The following is a 21,668-nucleotide window of genomic DNA, read 5'->3' on the forward strand; positions in this document are numbered from 1 at the left end:
TGCAACCGATTCTCTGAGCCGGATACTGGCCGGGTAATCCATGTGATCAAAAGTGACCGGGCATGTTGCCCAGGGATTAAATTGGGGGGTTACGAACTCTGCGTGGGTTGCGTGTACCATGTTTACCGTTTTGACTTCTGGTGGGAATTGTTTCTGGCCCCTAGTGTTCGGCTGGCGAGGCTCATCCTCGTCCTCACTTGGTGTTTCCCTTCCCTTATGTTCGGCATTTAACTTGTCGGCCGGCTTGAAAACCCAACATTCCCTGTGGGTATGATTTGCAGGTTTGTCGGAAGTGCCATGGATTTGGCACAATCTGTCCATGACTTTGTTCAGGCCTGATGGTTCCTCCTTACTGCCACTAAATGGCTTTTTTCTTTGACCAGGTTGAGAGCCCCTGAATCCGGTGTTGATCACTGTGTTGTCCGGACTATCATTATTCTGACGTTTGTTCTTAGTGTGCCGTGGCTTCCCGTTGCCGTCTTGGATTTCGGACGTGCCTGGGTCGCTCTTCAGCCAATGATGAGATGGTACTTTTAACTTGAGGGGGAGATATTTAATGGCCTGGAGGTCGTTCCCACGAGCCATGTGTATGTGAAGGATAAAATCTTCAATCCAGACCCCGGGGTCCGTTGTTCCGTCGTATGACTCTATATTCACGGGTTTGAATCCCTGTGGAAATTCATGATCCAGCACCTCGTCCGTGAAGCACATGGGGTGCACGGCCCCCCTGTATCTGGCCGTGTCGCGGCCTGCTTCCGGTTGTTGTTGCTCCCGGTGTTGATTCTGGACTGGTATTCGATCGGCTTGATCGTTGTGGTGACCATGATCCCGCATCGGAGCCTGTCCTCTGGACCCATAGATGGACCTGGCCGCACTGGACTTTTTGTCTAGGAGCTCTCGTAAATCGCGTGCGGTATCAGTGGCTGCTCTATCACGGCCATGAGGTGGTTGGTCCGGCTGAGTAGCCCTATCGTTTTTGGGCCGAACGAGTGTTGCGGCTTCGTTGTCGAATTCGGGTAGCAGTTTGCGCTTTGGGTAGCTCTTCGTATGGCGATTATCGCCATGTTTTCCTTCGGTGTCTAGCACCTTATTCCATCGTCGGTTGAGTGTATCCTGCGCGGCCTCAAGCCATTGCTTCTACTTCTTCAGGCTTCGCGCTGTGGCCAGGAGTTTTCTGCGGAGCTTGTCTTGTCTTGACTGTTCTTCCGGGATGATGAACGCATCATCAACCGGACTGTTATCTTCTTTGGATGTAGCATGATGAGTTTGGCCCTCTGAATTGTGATCGGGCGTCTGCTCCGGGTTGTGCTCGGCATGACCTGGTTTATCCTGCTCTATCACTGGATCCCTATGGTCGTTGTTGCCTTCGGAATCAACCAGAGTGTCATCCTGTTTTGGGTTGTTATCACTATTTTTACTGTGACTGGACCTAAGGCGGCGTCTACGCCGTCGTTTTTGCTTTTGCCCGGGGGGTTTATCCTATGTTGTGTCCTTTTTGTCAACATTGTCTTCTTTGGGGTGTCCACCATGTAGACGTCATATGACGAAGTTTAAATCCAACGCCCCATGGGCGGTGGTTCTGGATATTCCCCTGCATCCACGTCCAAATCGTCGATGTTACTGGGGTTGATATCAAGCATGTCTGTTAGGTCATCGATAGTGGCTATAAAGTGGGTGATGGGTGGGTCGCGATTTTCTTCGTCCTCCGTATCCCACACGGACCGGACATAGTTCGGCCAGGAGTCTTGTGACAAAGAGAGAGACTTTAATGAATCCAGCATGTCTCCGAAGGGTGAGCACTGAAAGATATCCGTGGCGGCGAACTCCATGACTGGAGCCCAATCAGATTCGATGTGCACGAGTGCACGCGGTCCGGAACACAACGCTGGAGATGAGTCCGGGGGTCCGGAGACACAAATCCCCTTAGGAGAGGAGTCTGTGTTCGACTCCAACGCCAAGGAGTGTGCGTCCTCCGGGGCGGGGTCCATCCACCCGTCCTTGGAAGTCACGACCCGCTCTGGAATGAAGTCTGGAGCGGTAGCAGGTGCGATGTTCCGAATACTGTCTAACTACCGATCTAGGTCGTGCACGTCGTGATTGTTCGGCGCTCCTGACACGGGCCCGAATCCGTCAAAGATCAAGTCTCCGCGGATGTCGGCGGTGTAGTTTAGGTTTCCAAACCTGACCTGATGGCCGGGGGCGTAGCTATCGATCTGCTCCAAATGGCCAAGCGAATTGGCCCGCAGTGCAAAGCCGCCGAACACGAAAATCTATCCGGGGAGAAAAGTCTCACCCAGGACAGCGTGGTTGAAGGTTGGAGAAGCCATCTAGCCTTGCAGCGACGACACAAAGGAACTCTCAATGAAAGCACCAATGTCAGTGTCAAAACCGGCGGATCTCGGGTAGGGGGTCCCGAACTGTGCGTCTAAGGCTAATGGTAACATGAGACTGGGGACACGATGTTTACCCAGGTTCGGGCCCTCTTGAGGGAGGTAATACCCTACTTCCTGCTTGATTGATCTTGATGATATGAGTATTACAAGAGTTAATCTACCACGAGATCAGAGAGGCTAAACCCTAGAAGCTAGCCTATGGTATGATTGTTGATGATGATCGTGAGTCCTACGGACTAAACCCTCCGGTTTATATAGACACAAGAAGGGGCTAGGGTTACACAAAGTCGGTTTACAGAGAAGGAGATCTACATCCGGATCGCTAAGCTTGCCTTCCATGCCAAGGAGAGTCCCATCCGGACGCGGGACGAAGTCTTCTATCTTGTATCTTCATAGTCCAACAATCCGGCCAAAGTATATAGTCCGGCAGTCCGGATACCCCCTTATCCAGGACTCCCTCAATCATCGTGGAACATGTGGGAGCCAACATGGATATCCAGATCCTGCTATTGGTTATTGGCCGGAGAGATGTCTCGGTGACGCTAGAGTTGTTATGGGAAATAGTATGTGGTTACCGAAGGTTGTTCGGAGTCCCGGATGAGATCTCAGACGTGACGAGGAGCTCCAGAATGGTCCAGAGGTGAAGATTGGTATATTGGATGAAGGGTATTGGAGTCCAGAATTGTTCCAGGGGCACCAGGTGATGACCAGCATGTCCGAAAGGGGTTTTGGAAGTCCCGACAAGTGTTGGAGGGCCTTATGGTCCAAGGGGAGGGGGCACATCAGCCCACTAGGGGGCTGATCACCCCTCCCACCCCATCTCACGTAGCCTAGAGAGGTAGTTGCGCCATCCCTAGGGCAGCCTCCCCTCCCGGCTTGGGGGCCAAGTTTCCTAGGGGGTGGGGGCGCCCAAACCCATCTAGGGTTTCCCCTGGCCACCGCCCCTCCTTTAGATCCATCTAGAGGGGCCGACCCCCTATATATAGTGAGGGGGTGGGAGGGCAGCCATACTCTTCCCCTGGCACAGCCCCTCCCTCCTCCAACACCTCCTCCTCCTCCGTAGTGCTTGGTGAAGCCCTGCCGGAGAACCACGAGCTCCATAACCACCACGCCTCGTGTTGTCGGAGTTCTCCCTCAACTTCTCCTCTCCCCTTGCTGGATCAAGAAGGAGGAAACGTCCCCAGGCTTTACGTGTGTTGAACACGGAGGTGTCGTTGTTCGGCGCTTAGATCGGAATCCACCGCGATCTGAATCGCTACGGGTACGACTCCTTCGTTCGCGTTCTTGCAACGCTTCCACATCGCGATCTTCAAGGGTATGAAGATACAGTCCCCTCTCTCTTGTTGCTAGAATCTCCATAGATTGATCTTGGTGTTGCATAGAAAATTTTGAATTTGTGCTACATTTCCCAACACAAACATCATGTAGTGCGAGTAATCCAATGGAGGAGATCGAGTCTTGTGGGGATAAGTGCACAAACCTCTGCAGAGTGTATAAACTAATCATGGTTAGCCGTGTCCCTGGTTATGGACATCTTGAGTATCTGGAATTGGATATCATTGATGATTTCATCACTCTATTTAATGAAATTGTTGGGTTATTATTATAATTTGGCAATGAGTTGGAGGAACCTTCTCAATAACGGCATCAACTTGGTAGAAAAATAAAATGTATTCCTTTGTTGTAGGAAAAAATTGGCTTTATGAAAAATTGAACTTAGAGCATCCACCAGCCAAATACGTATGTAGTGATAGCTATTATTCATCATTATCCTATGGTGTGAATTTGCCAATACATTCAATGTACTGACCTACATGGCTGCAACGTCCCATGTTGTAGGATTCTTACGACGAGTAAGTAATACGTTAGGGTTACGATGTCTACACTCAACTTTGCCGTTGGTGTTGTTGGGAACTCCACAACTTTGATGTTACTTCCGCTATATGGATTAAGGTAATAATATTTACGTTATTTATACATGTGATTTACCTCTGTTATAATCCTTGAGTACTATGTGTGTCCGCATACCGATCCAGGGATGACACTGAAGCACAGAGACTTGATCCATTTGGGTCGGGTCGATACACTTATATGAAGCGAAGCGCTCCCTAGGACACATGGGAATTATTGTCAATCTAGTTTTCATCATGCTCATATGATTCGCGCTCGTTACTTTGATAATTTAGTATGTGGGTGGACCAGTGCTTGGGAACCGACCTTCCTTGGACAAGCATCCCACTTATGATTAACCCCTCTCGCAAGCATCCACAACTATGAAAGAAGAATTAAGGTAAACCTAACCATAGCATGAAACATATGGATCGAAATTAGCCCCTTACGAAGCAACGCATAAACTAGGGTTTACGCTTCTATCACTCTAGCAACCCATCATCTACTTATTACTTCCCAATGCCTTCTTTCATGTAGTCGACATTCACATAACACCACTAGAGGAAAGACAACATACATCTCATCAAAATATCGAACGAATACCAAATTCACATGACTACATGTAACAAGACTTCTCCCATGTCCTTAGGAACAAACATAACTACTCACAAATCATATTCATGCTCATAATCAGAGGGGTGCTAATATGCATAAAGGATCTGAACATATGATCTTCCACCGAATAAACTAACTAGCATCAACTACAAGGAGTAATCAACACTACTAGCAACCCACGGGTACTAATCTGAGGTTTTGAGATAAATATCAGATATAAGAGATGAACTAGGGTTTGGGACGAGATGGTGCTGGTGAAGATGTTGATTGAAATTGACCCCCTCTCAATGAGAGGATCGATGGTGATGACGATGGCGACGATTTCCCCCTCCCGGAGGGATGTTTCCCCGGCAGGATGGCTCCGCCGGAGCCCTAGATTGGTTCCGTCAAGGTTCCGCCTCGAGACAACGACGCTTCGTCCTGAAAGCTTCCTTATGATTTTTTCTAGGGCAAAAGACACCATATAATAGAAGATGGCCATCAGCGGCCTGCCAGGTAGCCCACGAGGTAGGGGGCACACCCAGGGGGTAGGGCGAGCCCTCCACCCTCATGGACGGTGGGTGGCCCTCCTCTGGTGCTTTCTTCGCCCAATATTTCTAATATATTTCAAAACTGACTTTCGCGGAATTTCAGGACTTTTGGAGTTGTGCAGAATAGGTTTCTAATATTTGCTCCTTTTCCAGCCTAGAATTCCATCTGTCGGCATTATCCCTCTTCATGTAAACCTTGTAAATAAGAGAGAAAAGGCATAAGTATTGTGACATAATGTGTAGTAACAACCCATAATGCAATAAATATTGACATAAAATCATGATGCAAAATGGACGTATCAATCGACAACCCCACTTCTCCAATCCGGGACGCTATGTGTTTCATCAATGGCACACGTTCCCGTACCCCGCGCGACCACCACACACTCCGCGGCATGCATGCGGCACACATGGCGGAAATGGCGGGAGTGGTGGGTGAGGTAAACGTAAATTGGCAGTTACCCCCGATTCCCGCACGGACGCCCTAATAGGCTCCCCTGGACGGGTGCACCCCTACTTCATGGCATGAATGGGGCACGCCGGTCGTATGGTTAAGATACCACGGAAACTTGGGAGCCAGACTGAGATCAGATTAATGAAGAAGCAAAGAAGATCTTAAAAGAAGGAAGGATCATACCAGCTCCCACAAGGCCAACGCATAGGCATGTGCATTTGCTGGGCCTACACCAACGATGCCTTGATGCGCGTGTTGGCCATGCCCGGGGGCTCCTGTCGGTGCAACGAACACGTGCATTCGTTGCCCTGACTTATGCATCGGCGTAGGACAAGGCATACACCTAGTATCATTGATTGATACAACAAAAGCCAGAGAAACTGCTCTTCGTGAGATCAAGGAGAGTATTAAGAAGGCTAAGTTGGAAGGCTTCCCTTGCCGGGCAAGAGAGCCTGGTCGGGTCGAGGCCACACCTGAGGGACAAGTATAGAACACATGGGCAGAGACCTCGGGGCCAGTCAAGGCCGCCAAGATCAGAAACCTGCAAATCCCCGCCAAGATGCCATCACTCCACCTCATCGCACGCAACTCATTAATCCGTGCGGTGTCGAGCTCCCAAGTGGCTAGGTGGATCTTGTCAGGCACATGGCAGCATGGTAAGGAGGAGATTAACTTTGTTGAAACCCATTCATATGGCGTGTCATGCTAATAAGAAGAAAGCTGATAAGCGGGGCGGCGGGCTTGCAAGGCTTCAACACCAACTTGACACTTAGCAGTGCATTTAATGCACTTTTTCCTAACTACCAGAGTTAGGTATGATAGCACTGTTAGCTAACTAATCACCCTGAAATGAGTGTTTTGCCACTGTGGTCGCCCCTTAACCTATAAAAGGAGGCCCGAGGCAACCTAGCAAAGGGTTCGAACACTTGACCCCTCAACACTTGTACACATGTAGTTCTCGCCCCGAGGCACCTTTGCCGGGCTTGAGCACGCTGCGTCTTCATGTTCCTCCAGATCAATCCACCACATCAGGAGTAGGGTTTTATGCTGCAAAGTAGCCTGAACCTGGGTAAAAGAGAGTTGTCCACTGTTGCGCTGCCCTGTTGTTTCTGCTCTTTGTGTGATGTGACCATCCCCTTGCCGATACACAAAGGGGAAGCCCTGCCCCATAGTTGATTGTGCTTCCGCGTCGACAACATGACTGTTTGTTGGGATGCGTGAGTATAAATGTATTTATGTCAAATTATAGACTATTGCTTTCAATCACTCTTGTCTTAATATTCATGCCATGACTAGATTACATCATCAAGATTATGCTAGGTGGAATTATACATCAAAATTATCTTTTTATCATTTACCTACTCGAGGAAGAGCAGGAATTAAGCTTAGGCATGCTGATAAGTTTCCGTCGTATCCATAATTTTGGATAGTTTCATGCCAATATTCTACATTTTTTATATACTTTTGGCAACATTTTTCTTCCTTTTTTCACTTTCTTACATTGTATTCTTTAAGTTCATCTCATTATAGGTTGGCATGTAAAGGTTGAAATTATATAAAAAAGAAATCATGCCCTTTAAGGCCCTAATTGTATTTAAGTACAAGCACTGCCTTTTGAGCCGCAAAAAATGTCTTTAGGATACAACTAGTCAAGGGCTTTCTTACCCTATTGATACATCTTCATCATATCTATATTTTTTGACTTTTTCATGCCAATATTCTACAACTTTTATATACTTTTGGCAACATTTTATAGTATTTTCAGGGACTAACATATTGATCCAGTACGTAGTGCAAGTTCCTATTTGTTGCAAGTTTTTTGTTTCGTAGAAAATCCATATCAAACGAAGTCCAAATGCAATAAATATTTATTGAGAATTATTTTGGAATAGATGTCATTTTTGGGAGGTAGAATCAATGCAAACGGAGGCCCACAGCCTCCACAAGGTACCAGGGCGCGGGCACCCCCAGGCACGTGGTGGTGGGGGTGAGCACCTCGTAGGTCAGTTGCTGCCCTTCTTTGGCTACAAGAAAGATAATATCCCGAAAAAATATGTTAAATTTTTAGCCCAATCGGAGTTATGGGTCTCCGGGAATTTAAGAAACGGTTTTCGGCCAGAAAAGAGGAAGGCAAAACAGAAGAGAACAGAGAGAAAGAGATCCAATCTCAGAGGGGCTCCTGCCCCTCTGCTGCCATGGAGGCCATGGAACAAAGGGGGAACTCTCCTCTCGTCTAGGGGGGAGAAAGGAAGAAGAAGAAGAAGAAGAAGAAGGGGGGCTCTCCCCCTCTCTCCCGGTGGCATCGGAACGCTGCCGGGGCAAGGATCGTGACAGCGATCTACACCAACAACCATGCTACCATCAACACCAACTCCCCCTCCCATGCAGCAGTGTAGCACCCCACTGAAATCTCTACTTAAACATGGTGCTTCATGCTTCATATTATTATTCAATGATGTGTTGCCATCCTATGATGTTTGAGTAGATTCTTTTTGTCCTATGGGTTGATTGATGATCGTGATTGGTTTGAGTTGTATGTTTTATTTTGGTGTTGTCCTATGGTGCCCTCCATGTCATGCAAGTATGTGGGATTCCCATTGTAGGGTGTTGCAATATGTTCATGATTCGCTTATAGTGGGTGGCGAGAGTGCCAGAAGCTTATACCCAAGTAAGGGGGTTGTTGCATATGGGATAAAGAGGACTTGATAGTTAATTCTATAGTTGGGTTTTAACTTAATGATCTTGGTAGTTGCGGATTCTTGCTAGAGTTCCAATCATAAGTGCATATGATCCAAGTAGGGAAAGTATGTTACCTCATGCCTCTCCCTCATATAAAATTGCAATAATGATTGCTGATCTAGTTATCGGTTGCCTAGGGACAAATAGCTTTCTTGTGTGACAAAAACCTTTCTACCAAACAACTAACTTTTATTATCTTGCAAATTACTCATAGTTTTATTCTTGCTAAGCACATCTAGTTTTATTCTTGTAAACTTATCCCAGCATCTACAAAATAGTTTCATACTTGTTCTAGGTAAAGCGGACGTTAAGTGTGTGTAGAGTTGTATCGGTGCTCGATAGAACTTGAAGGGAATATTGATTCTACCTTTAGCTCCTCGTTTTATTTGACACTCTTACTTATTGAAAGAGCTATAATTGATCCCCTATACTTGCGTCTTAACACATGTCCCGAAATATAAGTCCGAAGTACTCGCCACCTTGGATATTGCTTTATATGCATTAGTTTCGAACCTAGATTTTGGTCAATAGTTGGGTTGCCCGGCTCCTATGAGTACCTCTTATGTTCCCAATAAATTCGGCTAAGGGTGTAACAGTAGAACCGCTGCGATAGTGCCGTCAATTTAATTGTCTAAGCACCTTAGTGGAGAATGCTGAAAACTGACTATCTTGGTGAGCGGAAATTGGTCGGCAATCAAAACCGCATGAAGCCATGTGATGATAGAGATCACCCGTATCAAACGAAGGGCTCCTTTTTTTACATTAGCTGAAGTGTGTAAAGTTGTAAACCTCGGCTTACTAAAACCGACCACTTCACATATCGGGGGCTCGTCATTAGCCCCCACAATCAAAGTCCTATGACTAAGTGAAAGTTATAAAGTTATTATAGTCTGATTGCCTAGTTCCTACGAGCACAGACCGCCTTCGCGTATCGAGACATCGGCGAAGGGTCAGAGATGCATCAAAGAACACCCTCTATGTATTCTACATTAGGGCAGAAGCCGACAACAATGAACTTTCAGTTAAAAGAGGTCGCATAGAAGGAAAATAAAAAACACAATTATATGAGGGCATTTAAAGCCATACTCATTCTAGCAAATGATAGTTTTGTACATTCCAAAAGTTCGGTATTCTGAAGTTATACTTAAAAATACAAAGTGTCTTTCGAACACATGACCTTGGTCACCTGGGCACCTTCTTCTACGTCGGTGAAGAACTGCTCTGCGGTCCGCGACTTCTCTTCCGGGGGGACTGAGGGAGTCCTGGGTTAAGGGGTCTTGGGACAGCCGGACTATATGCTTTAGCCGGATTGTTGGACTATGAAGATACGAGATAGAAGACTTCGTCCCGTGTCCGGATGGGACTCTCCTTTGCGTGGAAGGCAAGCTTGGCGATTCAGATATGTAGATTTCCTTCTCTATAACCGACTCTGTGTAACCCTAGCCCCCCTCCGGTGTTTATATAAACCGGAGGGTTTAGTCCGTAGGACCGAGGATAACAATCATAATCATAGGCTAGCTTCTAGGGTTAGCCTCATCGATCTCGTGGTAGATAAACTCTTGTAATACTCATATCATCAAGATCAACCAAGCAGGAAGTAGGGTATTACCTCCATAGAGAGGGCCCGAACCTGGGTAAACATCGTGTCCCCCATCTCCTATTACCATTAGACTTAGACTCACAGTTCCGGACCCCCTACCCGAGATCCGCCGGTTTTGACACCGACATTGGCGCTTTCATTGAGAGTTCCACTGTATCGTCATCGTAAGGCTTAATGGATCCCTCAATCATCTATAACAATGAAATCCAGGGCGAGACTTTTCTCCCCGGACAGATCTTCATATTCGGCTGCTTCGCACTGCAGGCCAACTCGCTTGGCCATCTGGAGCAGATCGATAGCTACGCCCCTGGCCATCAGGTCAGGTTGGGAAATTTGAATTACATCGCAGACATCTGCGGAGACTCGATCTTCGACGGATTCGAACCCACGACAGCCGCTCCCTGCAGCCACGATGAACACGACTTAAATCTGTCATCAAACCATGCTCAAGAGATAGCTCCTGTGACTGTCCTGGCCCTAGATCCAGAACAGATCGCGCCGTCCGTGGACGGGGGGCTGGACCCCACCATGGAGGCCGCATACTCTACGGTGTTGGAGACGAACACAAATTCAGCCTCTATCGAGGCCTGTGTCGTCGAACCCCTGCACTCGTCTCCGGATACGGGTTCCAAACCGCGTGTGTCCGCGCCCGTCGAAACGGATCGGGCGCCGACCTGGGAGTTAACCTCCGCGGACATCTTCCAACACTTGTCCTTGGGCGATGTTTTAAATTCATTAAGATCTCTCTCCTTGTCAGGAGATTCTTGGCTGAACTATGTCCGGCTTGAGTGGGAAACGAATGTCGAAGAATTTTGCTGCCCACCCACCACCCACTTGATAGCCACTATCGATGACTTGACCGACATGCTTGACTTCAACTCCGACAACATCGACGGTATGGACGATGATGCGGGAGAAGAAGAGGAACCACCGCCCACAGGGCGCTGGACAACCACCTCGTCCCACAACATTTACATGGTGGATACCCCCAAAGAAGACAATGGCGCGGACAAAAAGGGCCCGGTTGAGGATAAGCCTCCTGAGAAGAAGTCGGAGCGCCGATGTCAGCGGCGCCGCTCTAAACCACGCCATGGAAAAATAGCAATACCGGCACACAAGATAATACGCTGGACAATGCTAAAAACAATGAAGACCCCACAGACCTAGCCATGAAGCAGGACGAGCAGGGAGACAACAAACACAGTCCAGGGCCTCTGTCCGATCACAGTGACACCGAAGACACCACTTATCAACCTGTCTCCTAAGAAGAGGACAGTTCGGATGATGACACATTCATCATCCCTGATACACAAGTGGAACGAGAACGCCTCCAGCAGAGACTTATCGCCGCTGCTAGGAGCTTGAATAAGCAAAAGCAACGGCTTAAAGACGGACATGATATGCTCGATGACAAATGGAACGAAGTGCTCAGCACTAAGGAAACATACGGCGGCAATCACCAACCAAAGAGCTATCCCAAGCGTAAACTACTGCCCAAATTCGACGATGAGGCTATAAAGCCCATACCGCCAAATAACTGTACGGACGATTAACAGGACCGACCACCTCGTGGTCGAGACAAAGCAGCTAATAACACCACGCACAAATCCTCACCCCCACTCCATAAAGAAAGGGAGGTAGCAACCCGGAACTAGAAACACGATTTACGTGAAGACCTGGATAAAAGGGAGGTAGCTCCCACGCAGGGTTGCGACCACCAACACAAATATCCAGGCCGCTCCCTAGTTCGGAACCAACACCGAACACTACAGCCATCGGACTCACGCCACGGCACAACCAAATACAGGGGTGCTGCACACCCCCTGTGCTTCACCGATGAGGTGCTGGATCATGAATTTCCAGTAGGGTTTACACCCATAAACATCGAGGCATACGACGAAACGACAGACCCTGCAGTCTGGATAGAGGACTTTATTCTTCATATCCATATGGCACGTGGAGATGATCTCCACGCCATCAAATACTTACCCCTGAAGCTCAAGGGACCAGCTTGGCACTCGCTGAAAAGCCTCCCCAAAAATTCTATGGGAAGCTGGGAGGAGCTCGAGGATGCTTTCAGGGCAAATTTTCAAGGGACTTATGTCCGACCTCCGGATGCAGACGATCTAAGTCATATAACCCAACAACCTGGAGAATCCGCCCGTAAGCTTTGGAACAGATTTCTGACCAAGAAAAACCAAATCATCGACTGTCCGGATGCCGAAGCTTTAGCAGCTTTCAAACACAGTATCCGGGACGAATGGCTTGCCAGACACCTCGGCCAAGAAAAGCCCATGACAATGGCAGCCCTAACCACCCTCATGGCCCGCTTTTGTGCAGGTGACGATAGCTGGTTGGCCCGTAGCAGCACCAGCAACACAGGCACATCCAAAATCAGGGATGGCAATGGAAAACCACGATGCAATAAAAACAAACGTCGAAACAATGAAGACAACCCAGAAAATACAGCGGTGAACGCCGGATTCAAGGGATCCAAACCCGGTCAACAGAAAAAGACATTTAAAGGCAGCCAAGATGGTCCATCCAGCTTAGACAAAATTCTAGACAGGCCCTGCCAGATTCATGGTACCCCCGATAAGCCAGCTAACCACACCAATAGAGAATGTTGGGTATTTAAACAGGTCGGCAAGCTCAATGCCGAACACAAGGGGAAGGGGTCGCTAAGTGAAGACGAGGACGAATCCCGCCAGCCAAACACCGGTGGACAGAAAAAATTCCCACCAGATGTTAAAACAGTGAACATGATTTACGTCACACATATCCCAAAAAGGGAGTGCAAACACGCACTCCGAGACGTATACGCTACAGAGCCCGTCATCCCAAAATTCAACCCATGGTCGGCCTGTCCGATCACTTTTGATCACAGGGATCATCCGACTAGTATCCGTCATGGGGGCTCAGCCGCCTTAGTTCTCGACCCGATAATCGACGGATACCGCCTCACCCGAGTCCTCATGGATGGCGGCAGCAGTCTCAATCTGATAATCGGGACACTGTCCGCAAGATGGGGATAGACCCGTCAAGAATTAAGCAAAACAACACTACCTTTAAAGGATTGATACGAGGTGCCGAGGCCCACAGTAGTGGCTCCCTGACGTTGGAAGTTGTATTCGGTTCTCCCGATAACTTTCAAAGCGAAGAACTAATCTTCGATATTGCTCCGTTCCATAGCGGTTACCATGCACTACTTGGAAGAACGACATTCACCCGCTTCAATGCAGTCCCGCATTATGCTTATCTTAAACTTAAGATGCCCGGTCCACGTGGTGTCATCACAATCAGTGGAAACACGGAGCGTTCCCTTCGAACGGAAGAATATGTCGCTGCTCTAGCAGTCGAATCATGGAGTGACCTCTGCAAAATGAGCAACTCATCGGTTCTCGAAACTGCAGACACAGTTAGACGTGTTCGACGCACACCTAGGTGTAGCAGCTCAGACAAACCTGAGCTTGACTAGCGGCTATACTCCCACAAAAACAAGAAGACTGTACATGTCCCCCTGTATATGTAAAAAAAGCTTCCAAACTCCCTATGTGGTGTGTGGGGCCGCATGCATATAAAAGGTCCGTAGTTCGGCTTGACCCTATTCGAACTCAAAAATTATATATTCATGGTTCTTTGAAACAAACCAATTATACTCACGATCACACCAGATCCGGTCACCTGGTTCTTTCTTTGTTTCAGGTGGCCACCACTCTTTACCCCTCAAGGACACACGCGCAACGGAGATAAAGGCGCAGACGTGCAGCAAGGCCCCGCTCTAAGGTTTCTTTTTAGATTAAGCCCCTGTGTAAACCTTTTTTTACTATCTTTTGTTGTTTTCATATCCTCCTGGCTCTTAAAATGACCAACAAGGATGTCAGTGTTATTATCACGCCGATTAGACCTGTACCTTGAAATCTAGGGTTTTATTACCAGCGGCTGTCATTTAGCCCGGTATATTTTGCAAAGACCGAACACCTTCGGGAGTGTTCGGCATCGTGAGTTTGGCCCTATATATGCATCAGCTCCAAATCATGTCTTTGGTCAAATGTTGGGTTTGCCCAGCTCCGGTGTTTTTCTACCTTACGTTCCGCACCATCGGTTAAGGAAGCACAAGGAGAACTACTGTGATTGTGCCCTGGTTCATCCGAATGAGCACCTCAGTAGAGAAAGCCGAAAACTGACTGTCATGATATAGCGAGAGACTGGTCAACCACTCGATTACTCAATGGAATCCTCGAGATTCCTCCGCATTAACGAAGGACCGCTTTCCGGTCACATATGTAAACGCACCGTTTTCGGATAAAACGCGGACATACCAGGGGTTATGTAGTAGCGCCACCATCGAACTCCTATGGATAAGTGAGAGTGTTAAAGCTTTATAGTCCGATTGCCTTGTTCGCTGCACTATCACCTCCTCAAATGGACCAAGACGTTGGATCAAGTGTAACTATGTGCTTTTTCCAAACACCCACGCATTATTCGCAAAGGGGTTGAAGCCGACGACTGCAATCTTTCAGGTGATATACATATATACATAAACGGCCGCACAGGAAGCACTAAAATACTTTATGGGAAAAAGTATAAATATAGCCTTTATTATCAAAAGCATTGTCTTTACAAATTCAGATATATATCATTCGAACATGATAGTCTTCGAACACTGAGCCTCTATCAGGCGGGTACCTTCTAAGAACTCTTCAAAATAGTGCTCCGACAGGTCTTGGCCTCCGGTCGGACCCCGTGTTGCAACACCGATGGCCTCCATCCCTGCCCAATACATTTTAAAGCGAGCGAGGGCCATCCGCACACCCTGTCATGGAAATATCACATCAGATGTCCTCGTGTAAGGACTTAGTCGTGGAGCCATCGCGACGGGTTAGCTTAAAGGGGTTAAACCGGACAAAGGACACGAGGGATTTTATACTAGTTCGGCCCCTTCGATGAAGGTAAAGGCCTATGTCTAGTTGTGATGGGATTATTGGGGTCTCGCTAACCAGGGAGCTAAACAAGCTATGCCTGGCTATCGAGTTGTTTTTCTTCTCCCTGAACCGCCACCGGGTTGTCCCCTTATATACATGGGTTGACGCCCGGCCGGTTTACAGAGTCCCGAGGCCGACTCATACAAGTGTTCGGCTCGGTCTCTCCCTTCCTTATCTTACAACACAAGTTACATGACTATGGCGGTTTACCACTATGGGCCCTAATCCGCCTTTGGGCTCCGGGCCTCTAAGCTTCATAGTAAAATGCCATCTTAAGTATCTTCGTGGGCTTCAATATAGTTGAGGGTGAACTGGCCCCTCCTGGTCGGTTTACACTCAGTAGTTATATCCCCAACATTAGGCCCCAGATTGATTTGAACCTATTCATGTCAATCTTCAACACTTAGAAAAATCCTGTGAACATCTTCCTTCATTTCTCATAAACCGCCATGATGTCTTCCCTTTATAAACCTTGTTAAACCTCCGTGACGTCATCCTCTGGACACAGCAACGGATCATCATGACATCATATCTGTAAAAAAGAATAAACAGATTCTCTTCATTTAATGTCATCCTAGAAATCGAGGCGATAGCTGCGCCACTTGCCGCTTTGGACTCCTCGATTCTCGCGCCTGTCACTTATCCCCCTGCCCTGTTATAAATAAGCCCGACAGGTACTTTCATTTTCTCCCCTTTCTCATCTTCTTCCTCGCGACCCGAAGAACCCCAGCGCCGCCGCCGCCGTCGATCTCCGAATCTACACCGACCAAGGCCGCTGCATCAACCTATTTGTTCCAAAAACCCTGCCGCGCTCCTCCTCCGCCGAGTGGCCCTGGTAAGTTCATTTCCTATAACCCTAGATCTTCATTAGGGTTTTCAAGTTCATCCATGTCCGTCGCCGTTCCTCAGTTCTTCCGCAGCCTTCTCTTTAGTCCTTTTACTGAGGGTATATAGATGCGCCTGATAGTTTTGAACTGCGGCAAGATCTATTTTGTTAGTTCACCGTACAGTAGCATCTTACTGGTTCTGAATATACTTCGTCTGGTTCGTCTCTGTTCCTCTTCAGCGCCATTGTAGGGCTCAGAAACATTTTCTTCAGTTATCCATGGTAGATCCGAAATTGTACTGTCATATTGTGAAACTTGTTTTTGTAACACTTAGCAGATTTTTCAGCTCTGTCCCTTCTGCCTAAGGGCGGTTTAACCTTTGATAGTCAATCCGCCATACACCATTAGTCCTCACTTAAACCGCCAATTGAATTTGACTGGAAATTTGCCGGTTTAACACTGAATAATACGCTTAAACCGTTAATTGTAAACCGGCCTTTATTTTTCCTTTCGCAGTTTTCCTTCCGAGATGACCAAACAATTCTCTGCCTGCAATTGGGTTCCGTCCAAGATCACTGAGACACAAATCAACGGATATGTCACCACTGGCGCTTTAGCCTCAAAAAGGGTCCTTCATTGGCGAGTTCCGGGCTCTGAATGCCCACCTGAACCTCAAGATGAAGAAGTGATTGTATTTATGCAACACTTAGACCGGGGATTCAGCCCACCCGGATCAAAAAATTTCCGGGATGTCCTCGCAAGCTTCCAACTCCATCCACAAGATATTGGACCGAACTCCGTATCCAATATATGCAACTTTCAAGTATTCTGTGAAGTCTACCTTCAAGAAGAACCATCTGTGGAGTTGTTCCGGGATTTTTTTTATTTGAACCGCCATACGGAGTTCTCTGATGGTCCCAACACCGAACTTGGTGGCGTTTCAATTCATAAAAGGAAAGAAGTTGATTTCCCTCATGCAAAACATCATAGTCATCCTAAAGATTGGAACCAAACTTGGTTTTATTGCCGGAACACTGCCCCTGATGGAGAAAATCCTTTTCCGGGTTACCGCCCTCACTGGCTTAGCAACGGTCACCCATTACCTTCACGCTTATCCGCCGCAGAACGAAAAACTTTTGCACCTCAAATCGCCAAGCTCCAGGCCCTCATGGCACGGTTTGACTGGCATTGATCTCGTCTGCTGCTGGGTTTCCTTGGGCATTCTTCCTTTAAGCCGCCACCCCGGATTGATGCATTAATATACTGGCAACGTCAAAGATCCTCAACGATATCATGAAGTGCTAATGATAGACCTTGAAATTACTGAGTCTGTGAAGAAGATGCTTGATGAAACGATCTCTGCATGCAGCCAAACCAGGTTGCCACCTTTTTGTGTCTCCAACCAACCGCCAGCGGTAAAATTCAGCTCAATGCTTACTGATTCGCCTCCGCTTTAATTATGTGCTAATACTCCTTTCCTTTAATTTTTACAGGCCAACAGCTCTTTCTGGAAACGGACTAAATCGGCGAGGGCTCGTGCAAAGACCAAAGTCACCAAGAAAGCGGGCAAGAAGAAAACCACCGAATCTTCTGATCCGCCGGAAGATGTTGATGAATCAGATCCAGAGGTAGAACTTGATTCACTTGGTTCCTTTTTCATACACCTTATTGACAATAACTATTCCCGGGATGATGCGGCAGCCAGTCGTGCAGACCATGTTGAGGTAATCTCTCTTTCCTCCGACTCAGATCTTGTGCCGGTTCAAAGATTTCGCCGTACAATTCGGAAAGTGAAATACTCTCACCCTCTTGCTTATCTGGATCCAAAATTTTCTTTGAAGACACAGCAAGCTGAAGAACGTCGCACAACCCGGCATATTGGCGAGCAGATCACCTCTTCCGGTTTACTGGATACGCCAAACTGGAAATGTCGCCCAGAGGTTACTTGTTCTCCCGAAAAACTTTATCCTTTGAAGGGTTTCTTCAAAGACCCACTTAATCTGTCTTCTCCAAATTACCAGGCTTCTTCCAATTTGTCTGGCGGTTCATCAACCACTTAGCTACCTCCCCTTAAAACCGTCCCTGGGTAAGTATATTACTCTTCATGATTTTCCTTCACGGTTCGGTTTACCGTGCTAATCTTTATTGTGATGTCACAGTGCCAAAGCTCGCCTGAGCAAGAAGGCTAACACCAGTACCCCCATTGGTGAAGTGGAACCGGAGAGGGCTGCTGAGGACACCTGTAGAAATACCGATGTTATGGATGATTCCATCCCGCAAGGCGTGAACACTGAAGCTAATCTGCCAGAGGCTGACCCGGCAATCCAGATTGATCCGTCGAGCCCTCATACTACCCCTCCACCAAGTCTGGCTGCTGATCCGCCAAGCCCGGCTGCTAACCCGCCAAGTCCAGCCAGGGGTGCCAGCAATCCGCTAAGCCCACCAAGAAATGATGATGATGATGTTGTAATTACTGGCACAGCTCACACCAGTCCTGGTAATCCGGTTATCTTGGCCAAACCTACCGCTAAGGAGGAATTCACCGCTATGGGCAAGGGGAAGGGGAAGACGGATTTATCCCACTTTGTCAATCTTAGCACTAAAGAGCTTCATTCCGGTTATTTAAACCGCCTATACACCAGCCGCGACTTGGAAGCCGGTTTGGTAAACCTGATGAAGGAGCGTTATGAGGTATGAACACTTTGAAACTTGTTCTATCCTGTATCTTTTCCATTGTAGCCCCCAAGGGCCAGTTTATCACCTCAAGATAAGCCGGGACTTTGATATAAAGAACACTTCAACGTAGTAGCTCCCAAGGGCCGGTTTGTCTTCTTGAAGACAAACCGGGACTGTCTGTCCCTGTTAACAGCCTTTCCTTTATGACTGATTAAATGTACATTAGCCCCCAAGTGCCAAGCTTTATACCTGGATTGAGCCTTGGGACTTTGGAAAATATTTACTTTTAAAAAGCAATCCACCTTAGCCCCCAAGTGCCAAGTGTTTAATTTATTATGCGCTTGGGACTTTAAGAAATCTGTAACTGTTGTATCATCTGACTTTGCAGGCTGACATGAAGACCAAAGAGTCCCAAACCGCCGATCTTCAAGAAGTCCTCAAGCTACAACAAGAAGAAACCTCTAAAGCCAAAGAAGAGCTTAAGGGTACCTTGGCAACCGTGGAACAACTTAAAGAGGGCTTCAAAACAGAGCACACCAATTGGGAAACTGAAAGGGCTGTTTTATTGAAGCGGGCAGAAGATGCTGAAGCAGCCCTTAAACTGGTGGAAGAAGAGCTGACGGGTATGAAGCATCAAGTGAATTCCATGACGGCTGCCATGTTTGGTAAGTACCTTAGAACACGTGCTCTGTAGTACTATCAACTCCACCGGTTTAACTTGAATTTCTTAAACCATCGCAGGCCATCGCATTGCTCATCTTGGAACAGATATGCGGATGAAATTGAAGGCGGCTTATACACTGATTGAACAACTGTATACCGGTGCACATCGGGTTATCTCTGCAGTCTCTTATAACAAACCGGCACCAACATTGATCAAGGACACATTAGCAAGACTATCCATGACACCGGCTCAGATAGAGGAGGTGAAGCGGTCTACTGCTAGGGTTGGCGCTTTACTGGCACTGACCCAGGCCAAAGCATGGATATCTGACTTGGATCCGGTTGACATTGACAAGGGAGACGGATCAACATTTGACAATGACACACTCAAAGCTCTGACAAAGGAGATGCATCCATTGTCCAGTCAACTAGCTGCAGAAGCTAACCTGACTGTTCATCGCTCTTTTTATGATGAAGAGAACCATCGAGTTGACACGACTGTGACAGAGACACAAAACCTTATCCCGCCAATTCGTAAGCACACTTACGCCCCTGATGTTGATCCGTCTGATCTGATAGGTGAAGAAGCTGTTTTTCAGGCTTTAACCCGGATTGACTGGACCACCCTTGACTTCCAGCCTCTGGGTGGAGAGGAGGAGGTTGAACCGGCGCTTGAAGATCCTTCCACTTCACGTCGTCCGGGCAACAAGTCTTAATCCGGCATTTGTGTTTCTATGACAAACTTGTGTTGTGCAAGAATAATCAGCTTTTTGGGCCCCAAAGCGCCTTGTAATAGGCTAGTAAAAACTCTTTGATTTGTTGTGCTGATGCACGACCTGTGTTGAACCGCCATAACACATGCAATGTTTGCTTATGCTTTGATAAAGCGACTCTGAAGCCTGCATACAGAAAGTTTGTCCTTGCGGTTTACCGCTGGACGGGTCATAATACCCAAGATAAAGCCTGATTGATAATCAAACCTTAAGAAATATGAAATAACTCATACCTGTGATGTGATATCACTTTAGTTGGTTTACCAACTTTGATTGTATAAGGGTGAAGACCCAAATGTTGAATTTTGTACAACTTCACCATGTACTGATGGTGTATAAGAAGTCATCCCGGGTTACGATGAACACCAGATGACCAAAACTGGCGACAAGCAGTCAAAGCCAGGCCGGGTTAATAAACTCCAGTTTGATAATAAGGTCCATCAACTTATAGTTGGAAACAAAGCTGGGTTAACAAACACCGGGTTAATATGATGACCGGAAAGCCATACCAGATCAAAGATACCGGTTTAACTTAAAAGTCATCAAAAGAAAAACAGTGACAAACGCAAATGAAACCAGGTAGTCGAGGCTTTTCGAGGGCTATCGGGCCCAAATTCGAGGCTTTTCATGGGCTGCCATGCCGCTGAGTTAAACCATTTGAGAAAGCCTTTTAAGATGGGCCTCCAACTAACGAATCACTGTTTAACTTTGACAAGTTCAAGGTCTCAATCAGAGTAACTGTCAAACGTTCGGAGGGTCATGCCATGATTACCTGGATAGGAGTGGCTTACTTGATGAAGGCAGGTTAACCCGGGGTTTTAGGTAAATATACCAGGCTTCCAAGCCATGGGTCGATACCCAGCTACAAGGGTCCTTTCAAACTCTTTGTTACTTTACACAAAGAGCCCCCAGGTAACGTGATGAGCTGTGCTCATTGGGTGCCTATGTTTGAGCTGTGCATAGCATCCAGACTCTCTTTGGCCCCTTGGGTGTGAAGCTCCCAAGCTGTATTGTGGCATGATAGCCGGTTTAACAGGTAGTACTCCGCTTTGTCAGCTGAAGCCCCCATGTAACTCAAAGGATATTTGAGAAAAAACCGCAAAGGCCCTGCTTATAGCAAGGATGCTGGTTTATTTTATTGATCATAATATTATACATTGCCGAAATATGTACATAAGAAAAGCCTATGGCTCAAGTGTAGTAAGGCCGGAGGAGAGCTATGTTCCACGGCCGCCGTGTCTCCTCCTCAGAAGTGCGTGAGTTGTCTCGAACGTCAATGAGGTAGTATGATCCATTGTGCAGATTTTTGCTGACCACAAAGGGCCCTTCCCAAGGTGGGGATAACTTGTGCATGTCGGTCTGATCCTGGATGAGCAAGAGCACCAAATCGCCTTCTTGAAAGGTTCTTGTCCTAACCCGGCGGCTGTGATAACGCCGCAGGTCTTGCTGATAAACCGCCAAACGAGCTAAAGCCATATCCCGTTTTTCATCTAATAGGTCAAACGCCTCCTGGCGTGCTTGCT

The sequence above is a fragment of the Triticum aestivum genome, chromosome 4B (genome assembly GCF_018294505.1).
Source record: "Triticum aestivum cultivar Chinese Spring chromosome 4B, IWGSC CS RefSeq v2.1, whole genome shotgun sequence".
In the NCBI taxonomy this organism is placed as follows: Eukaryota; Viridiplantae; Streptophyta; class Magnoliopsida; order Poales; family Poaceae; genus Triticum; species Triticum aestivum.